Source organism: Glycine max, chromosome 1 (assembly GCF_000004515.6).
Source record: "Glycine max cultivar Williams 82 chromosome 1, Glycine_max_v4.0, whole genome shotgun sequence".
NCBI classification, from domain to species: Eukaryota; Viridiplantae; Streptophyta; class Magnoliopsida; order Fabales; family Fabaceae; genus Glycine; species Glycine max.
This window is the reverse complement of record NC_016088.4, coordinates 44,875,297-44,897,416: the sequence shown is the minus strand read 5'-3', so window position 1 is coordinate 44,897,416 and position 22,120 is coordinate 44,875,297. Positions and strand designations below refer to the sequence as shown.

General features: G+C 33.2%; 1 pseudogene; it reads right to left on the bottom strand.

The window, feature by feature from the left end:
* Positions 1–18,203: 18,203 nt before the first annotated feature.
* LOC112997776 (dirigent protein 22-like) lies at positions 18,204–18,611 on the bottom strand (annotated as a pseudogene).
* Positions 18,612–22,120: the final 3,509 nt, after the last annotated feature.

Below are 22,120 nucleotides of genomic sequence, written 5' to 3'. Positions count from 1 at the left end.
AAACCGCGTGCACTACCCCGGTTTTGGTTCGAGTTGCAACTGGACAAGCTCTTCGATGGGTTTCAGACCTCTGTCAGAGGTTTTGTCTCGCGAATCTATGTCAAATTCATAGTCCAGGCTAAATTGGTGGATGGTTAGGGCTCGAATTTGAGGCCTTTTGTCCACTGTTATGACTTGAGTGCCTTTAGCCATTATGGAGAGAGGCATGATCGGCTCCCCGATGGGAGGATATGGTGTTACCTTCAGGCTTTCTACATAGCACTGTTGTGCTTGCTTTTGGTCATCCTTGACGGTTACAATCTCCTCTATCAATGTAGGGAATTTCATTGTCAGATGGGGCGTGGAGACTCTGCCTCCAATCTCCTTGAGTGTCTTTTTGTCGATAAAGGCAAAGTATGATGTGTCTACGTCAACTAGTAGATATCTGATGGTGAAGCTCTTGGAGAGCTTTCCCTGAATGAAGGTGGTCATCAAGTCCACGCAGCCTCTGGTCTCGACTCTCTCACCTGTAAATCCGAGGAGTGGACCAACATGAGGACGAATAGTGTTGGGTGAGATCTTGAGTCTTTGGAAGGTTTTCTAGTATAGGATATTAGCATAACTGCCCTTGTTGATGAGGACCTTGGACACCATGAAGTTCACTATGTAGATGCAATTGGTTTTGATGTTTTGATGATGATCATGATGATGTGTTGCAATTGATGCAAATGGGCTTTTCAAGATTAAAATTCAAGACAATACTTCAAGATTACAAGTCACAACATCAAGATGATCACTAGAATATTAGGAAGGGAATTCCTAATTGAATTAGCAAAGGTTTGGCCAAGTGATTTAAAATAAAAAGTGTTTTTCAAAGGTTTTACTCTCTGGTAATCGATTACCAGAGGATGTAATCGATTACCAGTGGCCAAATACATTTTATAACAGCTATAAAAATTTGAATTCGAAATTTTAGACTGTGTAATCGATTACACAATTTTGGTAATCGATTACCAGCAGTTAGTAAACGTTTTAATTCAAATTTTAAAAGCTGTAATCGATTACACAACTACTGTAATCGATTACCAGATAGGAATTTCAGAAAAATAATTTCAAGAGTCACAACTTTTCAAAGGCTTTACTCATGACCACCAATGGTCTATATATATATGACTTAAACACGAAATTGCTCAGAGATTTTCAGAACAACAAAGTGTTTATCCTCTCAAAAAGCAATTTCATTTTATCCTCTTAAGAATTCCTTGGCCAATTCAATTGCAATTCATTAAGGAATTAATTGAGTGCTCAATCTGTAAAATCCATCTCTTTCTAAAGAGATTTGTTCCTCTTCTTCTTCTCATTCTCTAAGGGATTAAGAGACTGTGAGTCTCTTGTTGTAAAGGATCTCTAAACACAAAGGAAGGATTGTCCTTGTGTGTTTAGAACTTGTAAAAGGAATTTACAAGATAGTGGAACTCTCAAGCGGGTTGCTTGGGGACTGGACGTAGGCACAAGGGTGTGGCCGAACCAGTATAAAACTGAGTTTGCATTTTCTCTTCCCTTAATCTCCTTTATTTATTATTGCTTTATATTCATATTCAAGTTGCTTCGTTTGAATTAATATTTAAGAAGATTGTCATTAAGGGAATTCATAACTTGAGTAAAAAGTGAAATAGATTTTTAATTAGGGGAAACAGTTTGGAATATCTTAATTCAACCCCCCCTTCTTAAGATATCTGAGGCCACTTGTCTAACAAGTGGTATCAGAGCTTCATTCTTGTACAAGGTTTAGAAGCTTCAAGAAAAAGATGGCCTCAGCAAATTCCTTATTTCCAGAAGGAAATTCTATCAACAGACCTCCAATCTTTAATGGAGAGGGTTACCACTACTGGAAAACCCGAATGCAAATTTTTATCGAGGCAATAGATCTAAATATCTGGGAAGCCATAGAAATAGGGCCTTATATACCCACCACAGTAGAAAGAGTTTCAATAGATGGTAGTTCATCAAGTGAAAGCATAACCATAGAAAAACCTAGAGATAGATGGTCTGAAGAGGATAGAAAACGAGTACAATACAACCTAAAAGCCAAGAACATAATAACATCTGCCCTAGGAATGGATGAATATTTCAGAGTTTCAAATTGCAAGAGTGCTAAGGAAATGTGGGACACTCTTCGATTAACACATGAAGGAACTACAGATGTTAAAAGATCTAGGATAAATGCACTAACTCATGAGTATGAATTATTTAGAATGAATACAAATGAAAATATTCAGAGTATGCAAAAGAGATTTACACATATAGTAAATCATCTAGCAGCCTTAGGCAAAGAATTTCAAAATGAAGATCTTATAAACAAGGTGCTAAGATGTTTAAGTAGAGAATGGCAACCCAAAGTAACGGCTATTTCTGAATCAAGAGATTTGTCTAACATGTCTCTTGCCACTTTATTTGGTAAGTTGCAGGAACACGAGATGGAACTATTGAGATTGCACCAAAATGAAGAAAATGACAAGAAAAAGAAAGGGATTGCTCTTAAAGCATCATCCTCAATTCAAGAAGAAAGTGATCAGGATAATGATGCAGATGATGATGATGATCTAAGTTTCTTTGTAAAAAGATTCAACAAATTTCTTAAAGTAAGAGGAAATCAGAGGCGACCAAATTTTAAATCAAAGAGAAGGACAGAAAATTCATCCTCTAATCTAAAATGCTTTGAATGCAATCAACCTGGACATCTGAGGGTTGATTGTCCCATCTTCAAGAAAAAGATGGAAAAATCTGAAAAGAAAAATCATAGTGAGAAGAAACTAAAGAAAGCATACATCACATGGGATGAAAATGATTTGGAATCCTCTGATGATTCTGAAAATGAAGAGATAAATCTTTGCCTTATGGCAAAAAGTTACGAAAGTGATGAAGAGGTAACATCTTCAAACAACTTATCTATTTCTTTTGATGAATTGCAAGATGCATTTGCTGATTTGCATAAAGAATCAATTAAACTTGCAAAATTAGTTTCATCATCAAAGAAAACAATTTCAAAATTAGAAAATGAAATTTCAAAATTAAACAAAGAATTAGATCTTCTTAGAAATGAAGTTTCAATCTCTAAAACAAATGAAAAAGTTAATATCTCCACTATTAATGACAAGAAAATAACAGATTCTTGTAGTTGTTGTGATAAATATGTAAAAGAAATTAAAGAGTTAAAAAATTCACTTGCAAAATTTTCATATAGTAGAAATAATTTAGATGTTATATTAAGTAAACAAAGATATGTGTCAAATAAAAATGGACTAGGGTATAAATCTGAAAAACTACAAAAGGTTCATAAAAACTTTTCCACTTCCACACAAAAATGCAATTCTAATTCTATCACTTGTTTTTACTGTGAAAGAAGAGGACATGGCATATCAACTTGCTACTTCAAGAAAAATTACAGTAATATTAAAATGATATGGGTCCCAAAAGGATCCTCAGTTTATACTAACATGCAAGGACCCAATAAAATTTGGGTACCTAAGTCAAAAACTTGATTATGCAGGTATCTTTGAGAAAGAAGTGGTACATAGATAGCGGATGCTCAAAACATATGACTGGAGATGCATCAAATTTTACACACATATCTCCAAAGAAAAGCGGGCATGTAACATATGGTGACAACAACAAAGGTAGAATTCTTGGAGTGGGTAAAATAGGTACAAATTCTTCAAACTCCATTGAAAATGTTCTACTTGTTGAAGGTCTTAAGCATAGCCTGCTTAGCGTTAGTCAACTATGTGACAAAGGCTATCTAGTATCATTTGATTCTCAGAAATGTCTTATAGAACATAAGCATGACATTAATATAAAGCATGTAGGACTTAGAGTCAATAATGTTTACATGATAGACTTAAGCATAAAACAAGAAAACAATCATTGCTTTCTTAGTAAAGATGATGATCCATGGTTATGGCATAAAAGAATTGCTCACATAAACATGGATCACTTAAATAAATTAATTTCAAAAGATTTAGTAGTTGGTTTGCCTAAATTGAAATTTGAAAAAGATAAATTATGCGATGCATGTCAAAAGGGCAAACAAACAAGAGTCTCATTCAAATCTAAAAATGTTGTTTCAACCACTCGACCATTACAGTTATTGCATATGGATCTATTTGGTCCATCTAGAACCATGAGTTTTGGAGGAAATTACTATGCTTTAGTTATAGTTGATGATTTTTCTAGATATACTTGGACATTATTTATTACACACAAAAGTGATTCATTCCAAGTATTTAGGAAACTTGCTAAAGTCATACAAAACAAGAAAAATCTCAAGATTGCATCCATTAGAAGTGATCATGGGGGTGAATTTGAAAATAAAGATTTTGAATTATTTTGTGATGAACATGGTATTGAACATAATTTTTCTGCACCAAGAACTCCTCAACAAAATGGAGTTGTTGAGAGGAAAAATAGGTCATTGGAAGAAATTGCAAGAACTTTATTAAATGATACTTCTCTTCCAAAGTATTTTTGGGCTGAAGCTGTCAATACTGCATGTTACATCATGAATAGAGCCTTGATAAGACCTATTTTAAAGAAAACCCCATATGAGTTATTTAACGGTAGAAAACCTAATATTTCTCATCTACATGTTTTTGGTTGCAAGTGCTTTGTACTTAATAATGGTAAAGATAATCTAGGAAAATTCGATGCAAAATCTGATGAAGGCATTTTTCTTGGATATTCTTTACAAAGCAAAGCATATAGAATATATAATAAGAGAACTATGAATATAGAGGAATCCATTCATGTTACCTTTGATGAATCTAATGCTATATTGTCAACAAAGAATATGCTAGATGACATTGCAGATTCTTTAGAACATATGAACATTCATGAACAAGATTCCAAAGGAAATGACAAAGGAAACAATGAAGATCCTCCAGAAGAAGGCAAATCCAATGATGCACTCCCAAAAGAATGGAAAACTTCAAGAGATCATCCCCTCGACAACATTATTGGTGATATTTCAAAAGGGGTAACAACTAGACATTCTCTTAAAGATTTATGCAATAATATGGCTTTTGTATCTATGATTGAACCTAAAAATATAAAAGAAGCCATAGTAGATGATAATTGGATCATTGCCATGCAAGAAGAACTAAACCAATTTGAAAGAAACAATGTATGGAAATTAGTAGAAAAACCTGAAAATTATCCTGTCATTGGAACAAAATGGGTTTTTAGAAATAAATTAGATGAACATGGTATAATTATTAGAAATAAAGCCAGGTTAGTAGCAAAAGGGTATAATCAAGAAGAGGGGATAGACTATGAAGAAACATATGCTCCTGTTGCAAGATTAGAAGCCATTAGAATGCTTTTGGCATATGCATCCATAATGAACTTTAAACTTTATCAAATGGATGTTAAGAGTGCCTTTCTAAATGGATTAATTCAAGAAGAGGTATATGTTGAACAACCCCCTGGTTTTGAAATTGCTGATAAACCAAACCATGTTTATAAATTACAAAAGGCTCTTTATGGTTTGAAACAAGCCCCTAGGGCATGGTATGAACGATTAAGTAATTTTCTTCTTGAAAAAGAATTCTCCAGAGGTAAAGTGGATACCACATTATTCATAAAGAGAAAGCATAATGATATTTTGTTGGTTCAAATATATGTTGATGATATAATTTTTGGATCCACTAATGATTCATTGTGCAAGGAGTTTTCCCTTGATATGCAAAGTGAATTTGAAATGTCAATGATGGGAGAACTAAAGTACTTTCTGGGATTACAAATCAAGCAAACTCAAGAAGGTATATTCATCAATCAATCCAAATACTGCAAGGAATTGATCAAAAGATTTGGGATGGATAGTGCAAAACACATGTCTACACCGATGAGCACTAATTGTTACTTAGATAAAGATGAATCTGGTCAGTCTATAGACATAAAACAATATCGAGGTATGATCGGATCTCTTCTTTATTTATCTGCTAGTAGACCTGATATTATGTTTAGTGTATGCATGTGTGCTAGGTTTCAATCCAACCCCAAACAATCACATCTAAGTGCAGTAAAGAGAATCATGAGATATCTATTAGGAACAATCAATTTAGGATTATGGTATCCTAAGAATTCAACATGTAACTTAATAGGATATTCTGATTCTGATTTTGCCGGATCTAAAACTGATAGAAAAAGTACAAGTGGAACTTGTCAATTTATTGGATCGGCTCTTGTCTCATGGCATAGTAAGAAACAAAACAGTGTTGCTTTATCTACTGCTGAAGCGGAGTATATCTCTGCCGGTAGTTGTTGTGCACAAATTTTATGGATGAAGCAACAATTATCTGACTATGGCATCATTCTTGATCGCATACCTATTAAATGTGATAATACTAGTGCCATAAATCTATCCAAAAACCCAGTTCAACATTCAAGAACTAAACATATAGAGATTAGACACCACTTTCTTAGAGATCATGTCTTAAAGGGAGATTGTGTATTAGAATTTGTTGATACTAAGAATCAACTTGCTGATATTTTCACTAAACCTCTCCCCAAGGAAGTGTTTTTCTCTATTAGAAGAGAATTAGGTCTCTTAGATGTAAGAGATTTAGAAAAATAGGAATTGATTGGTTGATTGATTGGTTGATTTACTTTTTACCTTTTGATTGTAGATTATTTTGTTTGATCTTGTTTGAATTCTTGTTTTTATGATAGAATTTATGGTAGAATTTATGATTTCTTGTGTATATAGTAATTGAATGATTGAATTTAGTGTATTAGTAGTGAAAATTAGTCATATAAATATAGATATTCTCTTAGAAACTAGCCTAGGATAGGCTCTGGTAATCGATTACCATCCAGTGTAATCGATTACACATGAACAGGCAGCCTGTAATCGATTACAACATCCTGTAATCGATTACCAGAAGGCTTATTGGGCATGTAATCGATTACCAATACCTGTAATCGATTACAATGCGTCATCTTCTATAAATACTCACGAAATCAGAGCTGCTGCGCAGCCAAAGCCTCCTCCACGTTTTCCTCCATACCTAGAACTTCAAATCTTCGATTCTCACTCAATTCTTCACCAAATCACGTCCCGTAAAGCCCAATCTTCCTCTTTTTCACTCCTCTTTCACTTCCACCGATCAAAATCCAGAAAAACTTCATCAAATGGCAGAGCCATCAAAGAAGAGAAAGGGATCATCTTCCACCGCCACCGCTGCTGCCCATCGCCGTCACGGCCCATCCGGAGCACCCACAGCACCTATTCCTCCTTCTTTGTCATCTCCAAGATCATCAACACTGTTTTCATCCGATGATCAACGTCTACGGTACCTTTCTCAGTTTTCTTCTAGAATAATCTTAGACCCTAAGTACCTAGACGTAGAGTTCTTTAATGATGAAACGTTTGATTGCTATCAAGTGTTTCAAAATTCTGGTCTTGTTGATTTCATGTCATTTAAATTGTCATATTATCCTGAACTTGTAAAGGTCTTCTACTGCAATTTAAAAATTCAGGATGGTATTATTATGTCTGAGGTGCATGGTACTTCTATGATCATTGATCAGTCACTTTTCTTTTCTTTGACTCATTTACCCAGTCAAGGTGCACCTTTTGAGGGCACCATTGTTGATGACTGGAAATTCGATTATTCGAGTCATGATGCTCGTCGCATGGTCTGCAATGATCAAGCTGACATGACCGGTAGATTGTTGGCCGGGTCATTAACTTTTGATAATCGCATCATGCATTATATCATTGTTAGAATTTTGCTTCCTCGGTCTTCAAATTTAGCACAAGCCTCTGAGGAGGATTTGATTCTTATGTGGGCTTTTCTAACCGGTCGTCAGATCGACTGGGCCCATTTGGTTCGGTACCGAATGCATAAGGCATTACGGGCCAATGCACCTCTTCCTTATCCACATTTGATTACTCTGTTTTTGCGTCATTTTCAAATTCCGCTTGATGATGAACCCTTTGTTCAAGTCAAGCGTTCCTTTGCAATTGGTGCTGGAGCAGTGACCTCCTTTGGGTATCGTAAAGATCGGAATGGACAATGGCTGAAGAAGGATGCACTCCCTCCTCAAGATGAACGTACTCCTTCACCTCCTCCTCAACGTGAAGATTCCGCACTCATGAATGAAGTCCTCTCCGAATTACGGGGTCTTCGTTCGTATGTTGGTGACTGCTTTGACTCGTTAGATTCACGCTTTGCCGGTATGGACATTCGTCTTACACAGCTTGAAGAGGATGTCGGATACATTCGTCAGAGTTTCGATCTTCCACCACCTCCTCCGTCTTCTTAGCTTTTAGATTCTGATTATTTATCTTTTATAAGCCGTGTATTTTGGCTTTTAGTTTCTTAGAATTTACATTATTATGCTAAGTACTTTGCTTATTTATCTTGTGTTCTTAAATTTCAGTCTTGGATATTTTGTGGTTGTTGACATTTTATGATCTTTGAATTTTGGTTTGATTATTTCTTGATTATGAGTTTGGCTTATTGTATTTAATACTCTGATACTTATATCTTGCTACTCCATTGTTATAACTGTGTTGATTTCCGAGTTCTTTGGCTTTTTGATGTTGCCAAAGGGGGAGAAAAAGGTTGTAGCAAAAGCTTAAGAAAAAGCTTAACAAACTTAGAAATCAAGTGATCATGTATTCCGAAATATAGGGGGAGAAAACGGATGCACACTTTATCTATATACAATTGTTTGTTGCTTGCTTGAATCTTGATTTCAGGTATTGTATTGTCATCATCAAAAAGGGGGAGATTGTAGATGCAATTGGTTTTGATGTTTTGATGATGATCATGATGATGTGTTGCAATTGATGCAAATGGGCTTTTCAAGATTAAAATTCAAGACAATACTTCAAGATTACAAGTCACAACATCAAGATGATCACTAGAATATTAGGAAGGGAATTCCTAATTGAATTAGCAAAGGTTTGGCCAAGTGATTTAAAATAAAAAGTGTTTTTCAAAGGTTTTACTCTCTGGTAATCGATTACCAGAGGATGTAATCGATTACCAGTGGCCAAATACATTTTATAACAGCTATAAAAATTTGAATTCGAAATTTTAGACTGTGTAATCGATTACACAATTTTGGTAATCGATTACCAGCAGTTAGTAAACGTTTTAATTCAAATTTTAAAAGCTGTAATCGATTACACAACTACTGTAATCGATTACCAGATAGGAATTTCAGAAAAATAATTTCAAGAGTCACAACTTTTCAAAGGCTTTACTCATGACCACCAATGGTCTATATATATGTGACTTAAACACGAAATTGCTCAGAGATTTTCAGAACAACAAAGTGTTTATCCTCTCAAAAAGCAATTTCATTTTATCCTCTTAAGAATTCCTTGGCCAATTCAATTGCAATTCATTAAGGAATTAATTGAGTGCTCAATCTGTAAAATCCATCTCTTTCTAGAGAGATTTGTTCCTCTTCTTCTTCTCATTCTCTAAGGGATTAAGAGACTGTGAGTCTCTTGTTGTAAAGGATCTCTAAACACAAAGGAAGGATTGTCCTTGTGTGTTTAGAACTTGTAAAAGGAATTTACAAGATAGTGGAACTCTCAAGCGGGTTGCTTGGGGACTGGACGTAGGCACAAGGGTGTGGCCAAACCAGTATAAAACTGAGTTTGCATTTTCTCTTCCCTTAATCTCCTTTATTTATTATTGCTTTATATTCATATTCAAGTTGCTTCGTTTGAATTAATATTTAAGAAGATTGTCATTAAGGGAATTCATAACTTAAGTAAAAAGTGAAATAGATTTTTAATTAGGGGAAACAGTTTGGAATATCTTAATTCAACCCCCCCTTCTTAAGATATCTGAGGCCACTTGTCTAACACACTATGATGATGGAGACAACCATGTATTATCCACTCAAAAAGAGAGAAATCTTTCTGTTCTTCTCAGAAAGTCAATTGTAATAAAGAGATTGGTTGTTTCTTGTGTCGACAAAATTAATGTTAATGTCTCAGATGGCATGTAGGTGCCATTTTCAGGACTGGCTGGACTGTCCTCCATAGGAAAAACCAACAGCAATGGTGTTGATTACACCTCTGATGTGTTAGGAGGGTTCCTGTTTGGGTGGAGGTTGTCGCTCACGCCGTCATGGCTGCTGTCTTTGTCTGCCTCGATCTTCTGCTCTTCTTCTATTTGCTTCCTGGTTCTTGTGCTGCTTCTCTAGATGTCCTCTAGGTCTTGCTCCTGCTTGGTGGTTGTCTGGTCTTTTAACAAACTAAGCTAAGTGCCTAGCTTGTATAAGTTCTTCTATCTTGTCCTTCAGGGCCCAATAGTTTTCGGTGTTGTGACCAATATCCAGTGATATTGCAGTATTTGGGTACCTCCTGGTTGAATGCTTCCTTGAGAATCATTGTACAATTGGTCGTTAGAGGTGTGTAGCACTCGTACTTAGGCCTTTTGGAGAGAGGTTGGCGCTTGTCTAGCCTGTGACTCTTGTCTGACTTATGCTAGTCGACTTTGGGGTGTGTTTCATGCTTGTCATGCTTCTGTCCAGCTTGGCGAACTTCATTCTAGAACTGAGACATTTCTTCCATCTTGATGTAGTCATTGGCTCGTTCACGTAGCTCATCCATGTTACTGGGTGATTTTTTGCATAGACTGTCTACGAACTTGCTGGGGCGTAAGGCGAAGAGCATGGAATGCATCATTACCTCGATTAAGATTTCAGATCTGGACAGCTGTGAGCCTAAATCTGTCCATGAACTTTCTGAGGGACTCATCGTCTTCTTGTCACAGATTGCCAAGGTGGCCAAGGTCATGCGATGAGACCTGCTGGTGGAGTATTGCATACTGAATCGTTCAATGAAGGTGTCGAAGATGTCTATGGACCTAGGTGGAAGTCCACCATACTAGGTCAATGTTGCACCCTTGAGGGATGTAGGCAAGACACGACATAGGATCGCGTCATCGTTGGTGTAGAGGTTCGCCTATGTTAGGAAGACATCCAAATGCTTGTCTGGATCTGTTGTCCTATCGTACCAGTCGAGGTTGAGTGGTTTCCACCCAAGGGTGTGTCTGCCTCCATAATGCGGTCAATAAAAGGATGTCGACGAACAGTCTGTGTTGCTGGACGGTGCATGTGGGCGAGACTTAAGTTGTCAAAAGTATTGCCTGTGCGTCGGGGGTGTGATTCCCCTTGGGTGCATTTAGGCAAGGTGTGGGTGGATTGCTCATCACCGTGGTGATGTCTGACATGAACCTCTAGCTGATCATGGTTAGCCTTTAGCTTTGTCAACTCTTCCTTGTGGCATCACTCTATCTCCGGGATGTGGTTTTGGAATTGTTGTAGAGTGTTTGTGTCTGTCATAGCTGCCAGACGAGGATGAGAGTCTGTGAGGGTAGTCTCACGTCTGAGGCAAGACGTGAGAAGATTGACGAGAGGCCACGTGGTATGTTTTACCGTGGCCCCACGGTGGGTGCCAAATGTTCTTACCAAAATCCAAAACCCTAACACGTCAGGGTTGACGTGGTTGAGTGAGGTCCCGAACTTCACATGTCGGCTAGGAGAGGTGTCTTTGACAGGAGGGGGAACATGCAAAACAAATGACTCTGACGCTCAAGTAAGAATATGAGTAGTTGAGCGTGGTTGTTGGTCCTTGTTTATAGGGGCTATTGTAGTATTGTAGATAACTCCCAGCTTGTAGATAACAGTCGGGAGTTTGTTGTTAAAGATAAACATTTGCTTATAGATAAAAAGGTAAAAGATAATTGTACTTTGTAAATAATGTGTGACGTTATAGATAATTAAATATCTGCCAATTGATAAGATATTTAAATACTTTTAAATATTAGTTAGGTTAGAGATAACCTGTTTGTTAGGAAGTCCGACTGCTTATGGTTAGACGTCCACGCTCCACTAGTAAGACTGATGTGGAGGGTTGACACGTGTCTCTAAGTGTCAAGTAGGATGCTACGTAGATTTTGTGAGTTCTGTACAGTACAAAAAAGAAATATTTATTTCTAGGTCTTCTTTGCCCCTGCTTGATTGGAAGAAATTAATCTTACGTAGCATCTAAAGAGAAATTTCAAAGTAGATAGTGATTTGGCTGACTAAAGGCAACGTACCCATCAATGTTTGGTACCAAAATTGATTAGCAAATTATAAAGCTGGTTGTAATTTCTGGTCCTTAAAGCACTACTTTGTGAACATTATTAATTTTGGAAGATTATTTTTTTAATTAATATACATTAACTTATTAATAATCAAGGGAACTATAATCTAAAAAGCAGTTAGAATTACACTTTCATAAAAGCCGTTTTGTTTTCTCTCTCCCTGGCTACAAATTAAGATTTTCAAATTAGAGGTTATTGGTTAATGTTTCACACTAAAATAACTTGTTTTTGTTTTTTAAAAATATATCAAATGAACCAGTCTTTGCAGATGAAAAAATAATGCTATTACGTCCAAAGTAACCCAATTATAATTTAAATTAACTTATTGATTTATTCATGAAGTCCGACTATTACGTATACCTACCAACTTAATATTCTTTTCCTCGTATTTCTTTGAAACCAAAGATGTTTATTTGTCCATTGCTGAGCACCTCCAAATGGATATTCTAATTTTGAGTCAAGTGCACATTATTCTATCACTAAATGTGTAGATTAACTAACATAAATTATTCATTCTTAATCAAAGATCTTGTATTTAAATTTTAAATATATAATTATATTAAATATTTGAAGACAAAATTTTTTATTGTTGATAAATCTTTCTAAGTTCCGAGTTCCAACAGGATTACATCCTATAAAAAAATACTCATTATTCTAGAAGCACTGCTTTCTAGCTAGACCGTCCAGAGCCAGAGCAATATTTCCACGAAATGAACATATTACAAGTGAAAATGACCTTCAAGACCGAGAATGTCACATTTCTAATGCATTGACTTGGAAATTAAAGATGTATTGCGAACGAAGAGACGTGCAGGCGGTGCAGCATGGGCAAGTACCGGAGTAATATTTTTATCTGTAGAGATAAATTAATTAATTATCAATTATTAAAGCAAAAGAAATAGATGTGTGATCGATGGGCTAATTATCAAAGTGGACTATAATTTTCAGTTGGGCTTCAGGATGTTGGATAGTCGGGCTTTGCTACGCGCACCCAGCATATTTTCTGGTACACCCACCAAACCAATGCAATTCCCATTTTGTCCTTCTATAAAACTGATACGGATTAGACTTATAGATTGACCAATCCGTAAGTGACCAAAACAATTTTTAAATTTTTTTTTTCAAAAATATATTTTATGAATTAATTTAAAATTAATGACCCAAGCAAAATTTAGAATTAATGACCTAAGTAAAAATCAAACCCATGACTTTTGCATTATTAACACAATGCTCTAACCAACTAAGTTAATAAATCAATTATATTATAAAATAATTAATGTCGCTATATGTAACACTAAAATTTTTAATGTATATTTAATGCACATGTAAATTTAGATAATAAATTTTGTGATAATTAATTTTGATATAATAATTAATTTGTTTGCATATATAAATTTTAAATAAAAATAACAGGTTTCATAAAAATTCATATATGTAAACATATTAATTATTATATAAAATTAATTATCACAAAATTTATTATCTAAATTTACATGCGCATTAAATATACATTAGAAATTTTAGTGTTATATATAGCGACACTAATTATTTTGTAACATAATTGGTTGATTAGCTTAGTTGGTTAGAACATCGTGCTAATAACTTGAAAGTCACAAGTTCAATTCCATAAGTTTCATACGGATTAGTCAATTCGTATGAGTTTTACGGAAGGGCAAAAAGGGCATTGCACTTATTTGTTGGGTGTATCAGCAATTTTGCTGGATGCATGTAGCAAAGCCTTGGATAGTTAGGGCTTTGCTATTAGCAGTCCTCCAACTGCTCTTGGTACTCTCCTTGAATGTTGTTATTTAATGTAATGACGAAAATGCCCAGCACAACGGAAATTAGTTTCTATTGGATATATTAATCACTTACACCATGGTAACTTATTTTTATTTGTATGAACTCAACGGATTAAGACAACCGGATTTTCATTGTGTTACTTTTTTTACACCTCCTATTACACAACAAAAACTAATTTGTGCAAATTTTTCAACTACACAATGCAAATAAGTTTTTGGTGAGTAAGTGGTTGACATACACAGAGAAAACTTATTTCTGTTGTGATAAACATTTTTGTCATTACATTGATAACAACATTAGAGGGTGCCAAGACAAATTGGGGAGTGTCAATATAAAACCCTCTAATTCATCATTTATCATATTATTAAAGGGAGTTGCTATTGGTACCATGATAATTGCTCTTGACCTCTACCTAGGGGCTGAGACTTTTATTATTCCTAAAACACTCTGCCCATGGAATCATGATTCTGTTGTACAAAATACACAATGGAATCATGATTTTGTTACAAATCAGTTTTCACCCCCCCTCCTTATACACAACAAAATTATGATTTCATTGTATTCAATACAACAAATCATGATTCCATTGTATTTCTTTTTTTTTTTTGTCCTTAACATAACAATGAAATTGTGATTCCGTTGTTATATTTTGCAGAACCACCCTAACAAAATGAAATCATGATTTCGTTATGTTGAAAAAATTATTCACAACGAAATCATGATTCTGTTTGGATAAAAAAATATCAACAATGGTATCTTGATTCAATTATAATGTTTTTTTTAAATAAAAAAAGAAGAAAAAACATATTTGTGTGAAACTTAAATGTGTTTTTTTATTAAACATTGCAATGCTGCATTTATTGATCATTTATTGATTGAGACTACCTTTTTCTAAAATGTATTGTCTGAACACTACTTTTCCAAGACATATTTATTGAACAATCATTTTTCCTAATATGCATACCAACCATATTAAATATAGATATAATCTAAATTGTTTATGTTTTTTGTGTCATCTGAACCATTGATATGATATGGGTCACGGGAGTATAGTAAACCATCTAATATAAATAACAGTAGGGGTTTGATGCAATTCAACACCTTTGCTTGATATTCAACATATTGCTTAAAACATGAAAAGTGTATCTACTCTTGTGTATTTTAATGGTGACATGATTCCATTATCTGAAGGAATATTGTTTGAATGTCCTAGTGGTCCTCAATTTGTTACAATAAGTGACCACATGTTGCTTGATGCCTTAAGGAAAACAATTATTGACACCATCAGAGGTTCAGAATATTACTTGATCTTTTTTATTGTCAACCAATTTTTCATTAGTGATGATTGTGTTGAATACAATTGTATGAAGGTTAAACGTAGCGATGATGTGGGGAAAATGTTTTTCATATTTTTGGAATTTAGTAGCAAATGTCCAATTGAGTTGAATGCAAATTTTAGTCGATCTTCAGATGAAATCCTTGCCCTGCTATGCAAACCAATGAAACAAAGATCGATCTGTTGATGATCATTGCTCTGATGAATGTTAAATATGTGTAATCATATTTTTACTTTATCAAAATCATACATTATTTATTTATTTTATTTTGAAAAAAAGTTTGTATTATCAATGTTTATTTAGTTGTTGTTTATCCAAATATTTGTTTTATGAATCAATCGAACAGTTGTTATTTATTACTATTAGACACATGTTGTTTAAATAGTCGACGAATACAAAAAATAAGTAAATGAAACACTCCATCAACTAAAAAAAAATATATATGTCAAAGCAATAAAAATTTGTATAAATAATAATAATTAAATAATCATCTATCTCTGTCACCCTTCTTCTTGCTGCCCTTGGCAGCCATCTTCCTTTGTCTCTCTAAGTTGCACCCAGTTTCGAAACCCTCCTATAGCAACAGAGCTTGTTATATGATTTGATAATGATTGGTGCCCTTTGACACAACTTTGAGATCCAACAAGCTTTGCATGACGCCTAACACCATTCGGAATCAATCTTACAAGAATAATTTCAATTAATAACTATTTTTAAAATGATAATTTAGAAAAAAAATTTAACAAAATCCATTTTGATTTATCTCCCAATCTCCACCTAATACATACTTCAGGCGGTAGCTGCGTTGGGATGGACTGTAAATATATAGTAGGTGCCTGCGTAAATTAGGATTGCCCGTGGCCTTCCTTTTAGCTTACGGTTGAAACAGTTTTTTTGGTGTTAAACTTTTCTATTATACCAATACCAAAATGCATAGTACATTTTAAGAACAAGCCGAATTTACAATAATTAGTGAAAATTAACGAAATGTTCATCATCCATAAAAAAAAAAAAAAACATTCATCATGCTAGAGAAAGCTCCTATTATTAGAGGTATCAGCGGTTTGATTTGATTTGCTTTTTAGAGAATTTTTTTTTTCAAATTAAACATAAAAATAATATAAATAATTAATATGTAATTTGGATTGGTTTGGTTGAATATAACACTATATTTATTGCAGTAAAAAATAACCCTATACTCGAATCAAATTAAACTATATTTTTTTTGTTTGCTTTAAATCGGTTTGGTAGTTTATTACATTTAAAAAAAAATAGTTTTACACCACTTTTAAAATTATTTTTAGCTTGTCAACTAATAAAATAAATTGAAAATATAAAATCTAAAAAGTAATAACTAATTGAATCATAATTAAGCCTTCAAAAGGACATTTACATAACTATAAGAAATGGAAAAAAAATACATATAATAATAACTGAATTAAAAATAAGAATTTATAGTAAATTAATCATGCAATATAACAATGTTATAAATTTATAGTCTATTATAACTTAAAATTGTTCAATACATACCATCATTATCGAAATTATGTTGTAGCTTTAGTTAGTATAAAGAGATTTTATATAAGATTATATATAAAATGTTAACATAAATATAATGTATGATTTGTTTGGATTTTCTTAAATAGGAATTGAAATCCAAATCGAATCACAATAATAAAAAATAGATGGAAATTCAATGAATATTCTTCTATTGAGAGCTAAAAACTTATTCCTTAAAATATATATTAAGATTCATTTAAGAAATTAATATCTTTCGATAGTAAAATAGCCCGATTGAGACTTGTATCGCTTATAGAACCAATTCCTAAAAGTAAGATGTCTTTACATACGCAACAACATCTAAGTTATAAAAGTTTAGTGATAAGTGTCCCTTATTCTTTTTTTCTTTTTTAAAAATTGTATGTGATTTTATTTATATGCATAATATAAAAAAATCCATAAAATAATAAGTAGTCTCGTAAGATATTTTTTTTTGTTAAAATGAATATAAGAAATAACAAAAGAATATAAATTGATACTAATTTTACTATTTTATCTTTTTAATTTTTAATGTTTTAGCTCTTCTAATAGACATTCACAATGACCTTAAGTATTGAATTTTTTTTTTTGTGTATTTTATAAAAAATATTGTGATATTTTTTTTGAAAATATTATAAACTATTTATTGTCTCACTAAAAAATTTTCTGAATTTCTCATTGTATACGGACCTAAGAGTGAACCCCAAATTACATGGTTATTTGTCAATTATGTCATCTCATGTTATTTGTTTTTCCTTCAATTATTGATCATTTTCATTATCCTTTAATCAGTTGTGATATTTTAAACGGTTTGTTTTGATTTTAAACAGCCTTACTGTAATGATAAGAGTGGAGTGAATGAATAGAAAAACATTATATTTCTTTTTACACTAACCATAAGGAATAAATTGTTGCTAGCTAATTCAAGTACGTACCTACTCCTCTAGAGATATTTTGGTGTTTATCATGCATCGTTAACTAAGTTGATTAAGCCTGATATGCGAGTTATTGCTTGCTAATTCAATTACCTAGTTCACTAAAAAAATTACGTAGTTCACTAATTCCAGCACCTAATAAAATATCTGTGGTAAATGTTTGAAAGTAGTTAAACCCATATACTCGTATGCTAAATGTTTGAAAAACCTGGTATTTCATATCCTTCGCCATGCATCATCGGCAATCATTATCAACCTTGTATACAGTTCTTGCAAATTGCAATCTTCATAACATGATTAAAAGCAAATAATGCAAAACCTGGTAAACTACTAATTAAACCTCCTCTCATAATCGCAGTAGAACATAGAAACCTGAAACATAGTGTGCCACACATAAACTTAAAGCAAAAATGCATTCAGCTAACTCCTCATCAGTAATGTGAAACATAAATATTGTAATCGTAGACCTAGTTTGTGGATCAAGAAAGACAGTATTAACTTCAGCATACCCCGTAGCAAATCTAAACACCCCACTGCCCCCAATAACAGGAATTTCTCTAAGCTTCTGAGAGATGCGGTTCCTCCCTAAGACTGTGATGGTGCTGCCATTGTACTTCCCTTCGGTTAACATGAAGTTGAAAACCACCAACAGGTTGAACCCCATCTGCGATGAAGGTCTCGTGGAAGTAGAACCGGAAATGGCTAACCTTGTGTTTTTTCTCTAGACCGAGTGTTTCGCGGTCTTGTGAACCGACGAAACGGGTGTCTTCAGCGACTTTGGTTGAAGTGAGGGCTTGGCATGAGATGAGAAGGGACAAGATGAGAAATTGAGTAGCCATGGTCTTGTGCTAGTATGACATGTTGGAATAATGAAAGTGTTTGGAGGGAAGAAATTAATAATCAGAGAGATGTCAGCAAAGTCTGGAGTTTTGCCAAGTGGGAATTATTTTTGAATGGCTGTTTTAGATTAGTATACGCACATCAATACAGGAGGTCTTTTTAACTTTTGTATCTTTCTCTCACGTTGACCAGAATTTAAGCCATACCCTCATCAGTCTTTAATGCAAATCCAATTACTCACATTTAAGGATTGTACTAGTCATTATTCAAGATTCATTAGTGGGCTAACAACATTAGCCACGATCAAGACAGGTAGCACTCAGGGCCGGCCAAACATATTTTTAGGCCTAAAATTAATTTTAAAGTGATATTTTTTTAAAATTAAAAATATTTTTTAACAAAAAGAATAAAACATTTTGTTAAAAGATATCTTTTTTAGTGAGATGAGTGATAAGTGGTAAGCAATTCAAGAATAGAAGAATACAGCGAGAAAATAATAAAGAAGTGATTTTTGGATTAATTTTGGTGAGACTTAGAATATTGAGGTGTTTTTGATATAATCAATTAAGAGATATCTTCATTAATTGTAATTAATCAATAATTAATGTTTCTTATTTTGATATTTAGAGTAATTACTCCCTGTCATATTATAATTTTTGTGTAAAAAAATTGTCTAAAAATAGTTAAGGTTAATTTTTCACTGATATATATATTCCTATGGTGGACAACAAAATCTACAAATGAATTAATGATGATATAAGGTTAGTTTTGTAAAATTATTACTCTCTTTCATCTATTTATTGTTTTTTCTTTATATGTGTAAAACAACCTACGATGACTACTATTTTGGGACAAAGTGAGTATTTTTAAGTGGTAATAAATAAATAAAATTTACCGGCCTTACAAAAATTATATAAAATACTACTCCCTCCATCCCAAAATAATTACAAATTTAACCTTTGAAAAAATTACAAATTAATTGATGTTCTCACTTTTCAAAGTTTTTTAAACCTCCATTTCAAATTTTCCCTATAATAAATAATGTTGTCTTAAAATACTTAATAATACATTTATTGAAAGTAAAAGAGAGAACAAGGGTATTTTAGTAAAATTGTTCCCTAATTAATGCTAATTCTCTTAAAATACTTGCTTTCTTGGTCTATGTGAAAAAACTTCAAACATCAGTCATTTTGGGACAGAGAGGGTAATGTTTGTTGAATCAAATATTGAAGACTTGAAAATTAGTCTTAGGTTTTTGTTTTTAATCATTTAACAATGCCAAACAAGTTTTAAAAGATGTGACCTTTGTATTGGATGCTTTTAGACTAGGCATGATGGGTGATTTAGTATTAGATTTCTTATATCCATGCTTAGTAGAAATCAAACATGGTAGATTAATGAATTGATTTCAAAGTTTCTTAGAAGTAATGAGTTCAACATAGTGTAATCGAGTACAGAGTTTAGTAATCAATTACAAAGGATAAGAATAAGTAACATAAATCACTTCTACTTGAAATTTGGCAAGAATCATCGAATTAATTGATTACCAATTTAAGTAATTGATTACATAAGCTAGTTTTAGTAGAAGGAAGAGTCTATATATGGCTCGAGATAATCGATTACCACATTTAGTAATCGATTAGATTGTGTCTAGAAACATTAGGAGCCCTCTTTGTGTCAAAATAATCGATTACCACATTTGATAATTGATTATTCCAAAACCATAAAAGCTTGAGAAACTCTTTGTGAAACAAGATAATTGATTACTACATTATGTAATCGAGTAGCACATTTTTGGAAATGAAGAAGGAAAAGGAATTTGAATGAATTAATCGATTACCATATTTGATAATCGATTAAATAATCTTTAGTTGTTAAAATTATAAATACCTTCACTTGTTCTTTCTAATTAGTGACCCTTGATACAATCTTATCCTTTAGAAAACACATTCTAAGAGTCATCTAAATGAATTATTCATTTATTCTGCATTTTTTCAAGAGATTCAAGTTGATCAAGATTTATTCATTCTTCATCATGAGTTGATAGTCAAAGGAAGAGCTTGAAGATGTTGTGATATGCACATCAAGGTGTATTCAATCTAATTTTGATTTCTTTGTATATTCTAATGGTTAGGGTTACCAAGGGTTTGTGTGAGTTGATAGGGTTTCAACTCTTGATCCTTCTCTTCTGGGTTCAAGGGAAGAGTAGAATTTTAGGGAATTGCATGTACATAGTGTTTGTACTTGATTCTCTTTTATTGAAAGTTCTAAGGGGTCTTTGAGCATTTGAATGTATGTCCTTTTGAGGACTGAACTAGTATAAATTTTGTGTATGATTCTCTCTTTCTCTAAACGTTAGTTTTGTGAATTAGTCTTGGTAATGGGATTGATGTGAAAGGGCCATAAAACTTTGTTCTTCATAAGTTCTTGTATTCATTGTTTTCATTGTTTGATAATCTTTCTTAAGAAAGTTTTTGAGAAAAACTTGATTACATGAAGGGGTATGTCTTAATTGAATCTAAATGATGATTATGTAAATTTTTTGAAAGAATCTATTTAACCCCCTTCTAGATTTTCAGTTATTCCAACAATGTTAAATGACTTTTTTTAGGAGGTCTAAAGTAAGAGCTTTGCTTGCTTTATATGCCAATTCTGACATTGGACTAGCCCTAAGCAGGAGAGTGTTGGAAAGTTTCTTTAACACCTTGGTTGTAGCAAGTAGTCTTAGACATAAGCTTTACGGGGTTTTATTACATTGTTTGTTTTTAATGTTGTAAAGATAACAATAATTGTATATAAGGTTAATAAGGTTTGCCCATGTTGTTCGGATACAAAAATGAAAAACATATTTTAATTTAAAATTTCAAACAAGGGATAGGACAACACAAGAATATTTGTTTAGCGTTTGATTTCAAAAAGGTTTGCATGATCGAACAAAAAAAGAAGAAGGGACAAAACAAAAACTTATTTTCTTGTTACTTGGTAAAACGTGGAACAACTTTTTGTCCATGAGTACATGATCTCAAAAGACAAAATTACCAACTTTCTCTCTTTTTTTCTCCCCCATTCTTCTTGCTACATCCCACTATTTTATTTGATAATTGATAAACAAAATAAAACACCTCAGTATGCGATTCTTGCTTTCCCACAATCGCCTCCTAGAACCAATTTCCCGCAACCCTCCTATCCCTCATAGTTAACTTCCTTGATGATACATGATTGTATTGCATGCGTAAGTGTTTGGTCATTTTGGGGGATTTGGCCTTTAACTTTTCCAGCACATGCAAGTGACCCATAAACCTTACCCATGCAACAAATATTCGAATTGAATATGCAAAGCACAATACATCAAATCTAGAATCAGAAGATGATCATTCAAAACTAACTCGCATATGATTATCTATTTATCTTTCTTCCTTTCACTTTATGCAACGGAATACGAGGATTTGGGATTATAATTTTGGGGATTTTTATTTTCTTGTTTTTTTATTGGGTTAAACAAAGGAAT